General features: G+C 42.9%; 1 pseudogene; it reads left to right on the top strand.

Annotated features, from left to right (window-relative positions):
• Positions 1-8,820: 8,820 nt before the first annotated feature.
• Positions 8,821-9,173, top strand: LOC119828010 (annotated as a pseudogene).
• The last annotated feature ends 444 nt before the right edge of the window (positions 9,174-9,617 follow it).

Genomic DNA, 9,617 nt, shown 5'->3' with positions numbered 1-9,617 from the left:
TCCAACAAGGTGGGGATCAAATACAGGGACTTCTCAGCTCCACAAACTTCTCTGTTACCAAATGTGAGGTCTTAAACCCAAGAAAGTGGCCATGTAGAAAGGGCAGGGAGGAAGCTCAGGGAGGATGGGATGGATCTGCTATGCCTAGGTGGGAAATGTTATATGTCTATAACTGGAGCTGGGAAACATCTTCCATCAAAGGCCAAATAAAGAGTATCATTTGGTCTCCTCAGCTCACATGGTTTGAGCTCAGCTGTGCTGTTCCACTCCAAAGTAGCCATGGACAATATGTGTATAAATGAGTCTGGCTGTGTTCCAGTAAAGCTTTATTTATTAAAAACAGGTGGTAAGCCAAATTTAGCTCTTGGGCTGTATGTAGTTTGGCAAACTCAGGTCTTGATCATGGAGAAAACTCTAGTGTCTTTGTGCTCTGCCTCAGTGGGCTCATTTCTAGGTGTCTTGCTTCTATCTCCCCTCCCATACTCCAGTCCTTGTGTAATCTACAACAGGTCTTTGAAGGTTATGAAGACGAGGCCTCTCTTTTCTGATAACACCCTCCCAGAATCTGGTTCCTAACCACAAACTTGAAAATGAAGCAGGTGGAGGTCTGGACTAGGACTTGAATGCCATGTGGTACAACATGGGATTCTGAGTGAAATTCTGACCCTCCCATCTCTTCTCTGTACTTGAGATATGGTGGTTACAAGGCATGTCAGAGGAACGAGAGGGGATGGAAGGTGATTTCTAGTCCCTATTTTAAAGAACTTAAATAAAGCTTCCCTTGTTCACATGCCCTTGCCTATTAACTGTGACATATTAAATTGCCATGACCTCCAATTACCATTTTTTGTTGGACCTAGCCTTGTGTCTATAGTCTACTAGCTAACATGTAGAATTTGATAAGTGAATGAATGAATTGTTCCATGTCACTATACCATTTCATTCATAATAAATAGTAAATACATGACTCATATTTTTAAGAAGAAAGAAGAAGAAGGAAGAGGAGGAAGGGGGGAGGAGGAGAAGAAGAGGAGGAGGAGGAGAAGAGGAGGAAGAGGGGAGGAGGAAGAGGGGGAGGAGGAGCAGGAAAAGGGGGAGAAAAAGGGGGAGGAAAGGGGAATGTAGAAGGAAGCGGTGGGGCTGTGTCCTGCCACCCGGCTAACTTTACCCAAAATAATTACACGGAAACTGTATTCATTTAAACACTGCCTGGCCCCTGGCCCGTTATCTGTAGCCTCTTATTGGCTAATTCTCACATCTTCCTTTAACCCATATTTAGTAATTCGTGTAGCACCACGAGGTGTGGCTTACCATGAGAGATCTTAACCTGTGTCCATCTCAGAGAGGAGAAGCATGGAGACTCACTATGGCGACTCCCTGAAGCGTCTCCCCCTCTTTCCCAGAATTCTGTTCTGTCTACTCAGCCTACCTAATTTTCTGTTCTCTTAAAGGGCCAAGGCAGTTTTCTTTATTAATTAACCAATGAAAGTAACATAGACAGATAACTCTCCTCCATCATTTCCCCCTTTTCTGTTTAAACAAAAAAGAAAGGCTTCAACTTTAACATAGCAAAATTACATATAACAAAACAGTTATCAAGCAAGAATTACAGTTACAATATTTAAACCTATTTTATCTTTTATCATAACTAAGGAAAACTATAACTATTGAACCATTTTTTAACTCCATCAAAGACTCCAGAAGGATATAATATTACCTAAGTAATCAAGTCATATGCAACTTTCAAACTCTAGAAATGACAGAGACAACTCGCTGCCTGGACAGTCACCCAAAGTTCCTCTGTACCGTTGGGGCATCCATCTTCAGCCTACAGGCCCATAAGTATCCAGCAGACATTTCCATGAAGCAGGAAATTCCAAAGACAGTTCAGTCACTTTTCTAAGATCAAGAAGAAGAAGAAGAAGAAGAAGAAGAAGAAGAAGAAGAAGAAGAAGAAGAAGAAGAAGAAGAAGAAGAAGAAGAAGAAGATGACAGGTTCCTCAATTTTAGGCCGGAGTATGCAGGAGTGTGTAAGTCATAGTCAGAAGCTAGAAAATCAAGATAAGGACCTAACCTGGTTGGACCTTTCTCGAATATCAGTTATGCCCAACTGATGAATAGAAATGAAGTCTGGATCTTAGAAAAGATACCTGAGTCTAATCTAGACATCAAAGGGTCTGGGGATATGAATCAGTCTGTAAGGACCTGGTACTGGTCTCTAGCACCCATGTAAAAAGACAGGTGTGGCAGCATACATCTGCAACCCCAGCATTGGGGAGGGGAGGCAGGTGGGTCCCTACAGCTCTTTGTCTAGCAGCCTGTCTGAATGGAGAGGACCCCCCTCAAAAATATGACAGAGAGTGAGTGAGGGAGGGAGACACAATGTTTACCTCTGGTCACCATACTCATACATGTACACACACACACACACACACACACACACACACACTAGTAATAAAGCAAAGAGTTAAGGCTGCAATGGACTATATTCTGAGATATGGGGATGGGCGATGGTCCAGGAAGGAAAAGAGTATTGAAAGGGAAGATCAGAAGGATTTTTTTCAACTCCCCATAAATGGAAAATCTTAATAAATATATGATGTCTCAATAATATCTTCTGATAGAAATAAGAAGCCAAGAAGGACACGGTAGGAAGCACGAGCAATCATAAGGCAGTAGAGGAACATCAACAATCAGATTTCTAAGGAGACTCAGTTTACATAAATAGCTATCTCTTCTCTCTGTGCAGTACCCAGAGAATTGCATCGGAAGATTATCTTACAAATTGCATTTGCAGTCATGTAGGCCTGGGGCTCCCTTGTTGACACACCTGCTCACCAGTTGTTTGTCACTGAAGAGCTATCTCACCTGTTCTAGATTTTGCTTTCAGAGTTCTTATAGTGAGATGATAGTAGAGCCCTCTATGACACGCGGCTGTAGGGACTAAATGGGATGACATTCAAAAGTCATAGGCATCTTCTGATGGGGAAGCTCAACCAATCACATCTGGTTAGGGTGTGGCCACCTGGACCCCAGGTAGAAAACCAGGAGATGTAGGTGCGTGCGCTCTCTTTATGCGGTGCCAGACCTATCAGATTTTGGAACTCCCATTCTTGTAGTGTAGGTTTTTCCCTTCTTTAACCATTAAAGTATTCCTGTTACTCTTGAGCTAGCCTGGTCAATCCGTTACAATCTTCAGGATGCGTCTGGACGTTATACCTTCATCCTACTCTGGGCAGCTCTTTGTCTGCAAGCTCTGGATTTCAGTGGAGCAAGCAGTGTCAGGGTGTGGGCGGTGCTGAGGCAATCCTGGTCCTGCCCCTCCTAAATGAAAAACCAGTGCGCTTCATCACCTCTCCTGTTCGTTGCTGTACTCGCAGTTAGAGAAAATCACAGCACTTGCTTCCCAGAAATTAGAGAATCAATAATCCAGGGCTCTTAAAATAATAGCACATTAAGTACTCAGGTATTTTATTTTGGAGTAATTCTATCGTCCTTTTCACTCCTTTTAGGTACGTGGCTATTTTAAGGCAGGACAATCAATGTGTATTTTGTAGTCCCTGTTTACGTTCATTCTGGGAATATACCAAAAGACTCATCAAAACTCTTGTACCTTCAGCACATAGCTTCAGGCATCTACAAATCAGTAGATTCTTCTAGTTCAAGATAGCAGGGTTGACAAGAAACTTTGATGGACAGTTGCTCCAAAGGAGTTCCTGAATCAGCCTCAGCTGTGAGAAAGAATCTGTTTCTTTTCTAGTTCCTTTCTAGGCCTTAACCCATCCTTGTCCATTGGAGAGAGCCTCTCCAAAGTCTGGTAAGATTTGAACACCGCCGTTTGGATACTCTGCTCACAGTAGAGCTGACTGCTCACAAGGAGCACTTGAGCATCACAGAGAACCCAGAGACAACAAGCACTATTAACACCTCTACATGTTTTTACACAAGCACATATATTTTTTAAATCTAGGATCTATGTATAAGAGAAAACACATTTCTCTTTCTGAGTCCCCAGCTGCATGCATTTCCGGCTACGCCGTGCTACCTTTGTCTTCCTTACGGCTGTATAAAATTCAGCAGTGTATTTACCACATTTTCTCTACTCCTGTATGTGTTGATGGGCATCTAGGCTGGCTCCATATCGAGGTTGATGTAGATAGTGCAGCAATAAACATGGAGGTGCAACTGCCTCTGTTGTTCTTAACTTTGATTCCTCTGGAGCCCATCCTCTTGAGACCATTATTAGACAAGAACATCCTGGAGAGAGGAGCTTCGAAATAGAATTTGACAGAGGAGGAAGCTGAACCGCTTCCTGCAGGGATATAAGGCAAGAGGAAGCCCATGTATTGCTTGTGTGAACTGCCGAGCAATGTATGGTAATGACTTTGAAGCCCCCACCCAGCTACTGCTGCTCTCCTGCTGTGAGGCTCTCCTGGGCCTCAACTTTCTCACATGTGAAATGGAAATCATGATAGAGTTACCCGTGGCATCACCAGCTAGGCAGAAATGACAGGGGTATAGAAGGGTCTGGTGTGTGTGTGCTTGCTGGCGTCATTGTGGCCATCCTTACATTATTACCATAAGAGCCTACATCTCTGACAAAGATGTAAGCCTGGAAGAAGCTAGTGGTGAAATAAAGCCTTGGGGAGCCAGATAGCTTACCATAGGGGCTCAGGCAGCAGGTAGAGTCTCTCTAGATGGCACTTTATTATCAGATGACCTTGAAGAAGTTATTTCCTACCTCAAGGCCATGTTTGCCTCTTCTGAAAGCCGGGAATGATAATTGTACCTCATTGCACCATTGGGAGGATTGAATGACAAAGAACAGAAAGCACTTAGCATGGTACCTGCGTCTATCAAGTGACCAGAATGTAATAAGCATCATTAAAACGGAGACACAAAATTTGATTCTGAGCTGTAACTGAAGTTGTTCCTAGAGAGGCAGAGGCTCGGCATTGAGCGGGAACTTGGTTCTGTGGTGCCAAGAACAAGCAGGCCTGGGAAAGGCTGGCCACACACTGCAGGGGTTTCTCACACTATAGGTCCTGCGGGGAGTCTCGGCTTCCCTCTCCAACCTGCTAGAAAACTAGTAACCAAAAATCAACATTGTTGCTATGACTTGTTACCAGATCAAGTGACTGCATATTGCTGTTTGGCCAAGGAGAATGATATGAGAAAAGAGTTTTGGGGCACACAGGGCTTTGGGGATCACATCCAGGAGGCAGTGGTTATTCTTTAGGGAGCCTTGGTCTCCATCTTTGGGCAAACTTACACCCACACTCACTCATGAGTCAGAAAAATACTTTGTTCTCATAGTTGGAAAATAAAGCAAGATTCATAAGGGAATTAATAAACAAGCCAAAGAACTCTCGTCTGCCTTTTAATTACGGAGGAGTGATTGCCATGCTAATCATAATCAGCATCAAGGTCAAAAGTTGCCACCACTCCGGAATGAACATTTAGAAAATAGATTAGCTAGAGTCCCCATGCTATTTCTGAACTCCCAGCGCACACAGCTTCAAAATAGAATGCTGTGTCTTTTAAGAGGCACTATATAATGCTGATACATTGATTAACTAAATGTCGCTCCACAGACCTGCCAATGCCCAGCAAGGAGACCCATAAGAAGGCCTATGAATCGTAGCTGCATACACTGCTAAGGTAAATGCTGGTTATCTGTTGCTTCCTCTCTGCTGGGTACCACCATCAGATGTGTTAAAAGTCCTTAGAAGTTAGGTTGATACAAATAAAGAAATAAGCATAAATGTACTTGTTGAATATGGATTCATTTCAATTTATTCCTGGGTATTGGCATCCACATCCTATGTCTATGCCTGTGGCTTTATAAAATTTTATTCCTGTCTCACACCACACACAAAAATAGATTCCAGTTATAAAAATTAAGTTAAAGGATATTATCCATGTAAGAGAACATTATTCAGCCTTAAAAAGGAATGAAATGCTGCCACATGCTACAACATAGATGAATAATGGAATTTTATGCTAAGTGAAATACCAAGATACAAAAGGCCACATATCCTGCCTAACGTCCTTGAAATGAAATATCCAGAATATATAAATAGAGTCAGAGAGAAGGGAGATACGTGGATCAGTAGATTCACAGGTAAGCAACTGAGGGCTGAAGAAATAGGGTACAACTGCTCTAGGAGAAGGAGGTCTCTTTGGGGATGAAAAGGTATTTGGGACTAGATAAATAAAAGGATTTCACAAAATGATCAATGTCCCAAATACTACCAGATCAAACACTTAAAATTAGTTGACTTTATTGTAAAACGTCTGTCTTAATTCAGAAAAAGCTTAAGGAAGAAGAAAACACAAGATAACGTTATATGGTTTTGGATAGGGCTGCCTTCTTTTTTTAACCTGTATTTTGGGTTTATGCATGGCACACACACATATCCACACATGTGCCACCACACACGTGTGAAGGGTTGAGAACAACATGTGGAAGTTGGCTCTTTCTTTCCACTGTGTGGATTCTTGGGATCCAAGTCAGGTTGTCAGGTTTGGTGGTAGGCACCTTTGTCTATGTGCTGAGCCATCTTACCGGCCCCATTTTAAAAATGTGTGTGTGTGTGTGTGTGTGTGTGTGTGTGTGTGTGTGTGTGTGTTGCCATGGCAGAGAACAATTTGCAGGAGTTGATTGCAGGGATAAAATTGAGACTATCAGGCTTGGTGATAAGCATCTTTACCTGCTGAGCCATCTTGCCCACAGTAGCTATTGCTGACAGTTCCCCTCGCCACACACACACACACACACACACACACGCACAGAGTAGTTTTTTCCCCCCATGGTTTATTTTTTTATATTTAAAAATTTCCATCTTCGCTGGGCGGTGGTGGCGCACGCCTTTAATCCCAGCACTCGGGAGGCAGAGGCAGGCGGATCTCTGTGTGTTCGAGACCAGCCTGGTCTACAAGAGCTAGTTCCAGGACAGGCTCCAAAGCTACAGAGAAACCCTGTCTCGAAAAACAAAACAAAACAAAACAAAAAAATTTCCATCTTCTCCCCTTCTCCTCCTCCTTCCCTCCCCTCCCCTCCACCCATACCCCCCCTCCCTCTCCAGGCCAAGGAGCCATCAGGGTTCCCTACTCTATGTTAAGACCAAGGTCCTCCCAACTCCCCCCAGGTCCAGAAAGGTGATCAACCAAGCTGAGAAGGCTCCCACAGAGCCCGTCCATGCAGAAGAATCAAAGCCCAGCGCCATTGTCCTTGGCTTCTCAGTCAGCCTCCAGGTGAACCCAAAGAAAAACATATAGTAATCCTCCTGGATATTGGAAGTAGACATGATCGCCGGGCAAAAATTGGGAACTTGAGGATGGGGCGAGACGGGGCCAAGGGAAGATGGGGAGAGAAAAGCATGAAGGGGAGAATGGGGGGAGCTTGGAGGAATGGGATGCTTGGGATACAGGAAGGGTGGATATGGGAGCAGGGAAGCATATATCTTAATTAAGGGAGCCATCTGAGGGTTGTCAAGAGACTTGACTTTAGAGGGGTTCCCGGGTTTTCCAGGGAGATGCCCCCAGCTAGTTCCTTGGGCAGCTGAGGAGAGGGAGCCCGAAAAGGCCAGTTCCTATAGCCACACACAGTAGTTTTTGCTGACTAACAAGATCCACCCCTCCCACACATACCATACACAAAGAAAGTGGGAGGGCCACTGGTGGGGAAGGAGGGAAGGAGTCAGTGGGAGAGAGGGGAATAAAAGGGTAAGGATGTGAATGATCACAGCACCTTGTATGGATGTGTGAAATTATCAAAAGGGGCAAATTCAGTCAATAGGAAACAAGACAAAGAGAGAGAAACTATTTCTTGTTCATCAAGTTGGGAAAAAACCCTACAGAAACTTTAAGAACATTGTTTTTAATGAGGTGAGGAAAAGGCAGTATTCTATCCTGCTGGAAGAAATGTGATAGGTAAAACCACGCTGAAAAATAATCTTACAGGCTTTATTAAAATGCTAAATGTTTATGCCTTCGAACAATTTGCTCTTAAAAATCTATTTCAAAAAAAACCAAAGCATAAAAATGTAAGTATGCTTTAGAAGACTTTTTATTGTAACTTTATTGATAGCAATAAAATTATGAGGAATAACATGAAGACACACGGGACGCAGGGAGACAGACTGTTATATTGAAGAATTAGAATATTAAGCCTCTGTGTTTGAGAGAGGGTTCAGCGGATAATAGTGCTTGCTGCCAAGCCTGACAACCCTGGCTTGATCCCTGGGAGGCACGCTGTGGAGGGAGAGACCTACCTACTTCACGTTGCCCTCTGACCTCTATGCTTGCACTCAGAACACGTCATGCAACATACATCCAGGTGCACCGATAAATATTCATTTTTAAATTTAATTTTTAAGAATATTAAGCAACTAAAAAGTGTGCTTCTGCATTTCCATGTGTTTCTTGTAATTTTTCTTTGACTCTTTTTTTTCTGTTTGCTTATTTTGTCATATTCTTGTTTGCTTGTCTTAATTTAATTTTTTTAGATGCCTGCTAGTTTTCTAGTGAAAGAAAGAAGGAAAGATATAGAATGGGTTTAGGTGGGCAGGGAGGTTGGAAGGATCTGGGAAGATTTGGGAAAGGGCAAGTTGTGATCAGAATATATTGTATGGAAAAATTCTATTTTCAATCAAAAAAATAAATAATATCAGAAACATGTCAATCTATATGTGGAGACTTCCTTCCAGTATTAATTTTAAAATGAAAGGAGAGAGAAGTTGAAAGTGTGCATTTAATGATAAATGTTAAAATTAGGTAGAGGGGCTCTTCCGGGGACGGTGCTTAGAGGCACTCGGAATGGTCCAGCGTTTGACATACCATCGTAGGCTCTCCTACAACACAGCCTCCAACAAAACTAGGCTGTCTCGAACTCCTGGCAACAGGATTGCTTACCTTTACACCAAGAAGGTTGGAAAAGCACCTAAATCAGCATGCGGTGTGTGCCTGGGCCGACTTTGAGGGGTTCGTGCTGTGAGACCAAAAGTCCTCGTGAGATTATCAAAGAAAAAGAAGCATGTCAGCCGGGCCTATGGTGCTCCATGTGTGCCAAGTGTGTCCGTGACAGGATCAAGCGGGCTTTCCTTATTTAGGAGCAGAAAATTGTTGTGAAAGTGTTGAAGGCACAAGCACAGAGTCAGAAGGCGAAATAAACATGTGATTTTTAAAATAAAGGTCAAGGCTTGGTCTGTGAAAAAAAATTAGGTAGAGGGAGGGAGAGAGGGAGATGGCTAATTATTTTTATATACTCCAGAAGCCTTTAAATCCATTTGTATTTATTATGTTTGTGTTTTAAGAAAAAAAGACATTGTTCCAAATAATAGGGACATAAATATAAGCAGCTGCATTTAAGCTGTCAGGTGGCATAAACTTATAGTACCAGAACTCCAGAGGCCTGAGGCTGGGGAATCATGAGTTTGAAGCCAGCCTGGGCCACATAGTGAGACCTTGTCTCAAAACAGCAAAAAAAAAAATCTCTACAATCAATATATCCTACAATTATTCAAGTTCTCAAACTTTATTGAGAAGCCAGTATCCGGGGCTGGCAAGTTGCTCATTGGTAGAGTCTAGCATGCAGAGACCTGGATGCAAGGTTT

This window comes from Arvicola amphibius, chromosome 12, assembly GCF_903992535.2.
Source record: "Arvicola amphibius chromosome 12, mArvAmp1.2, whole genome shotgun sequence".
In the NCBI taxonomy this organism is placed as follows: Eukaryota; Metazoa; Chordata; class Mammalia; order Rodentia; family Cricetidae; genus Arvicola; species Arvicola amphibius.
The sequence above is the reverse complement of the archived record's forward strand: the minus strand, read 5'-3'. Positions and strand labels throughout refer to the sequence as shown.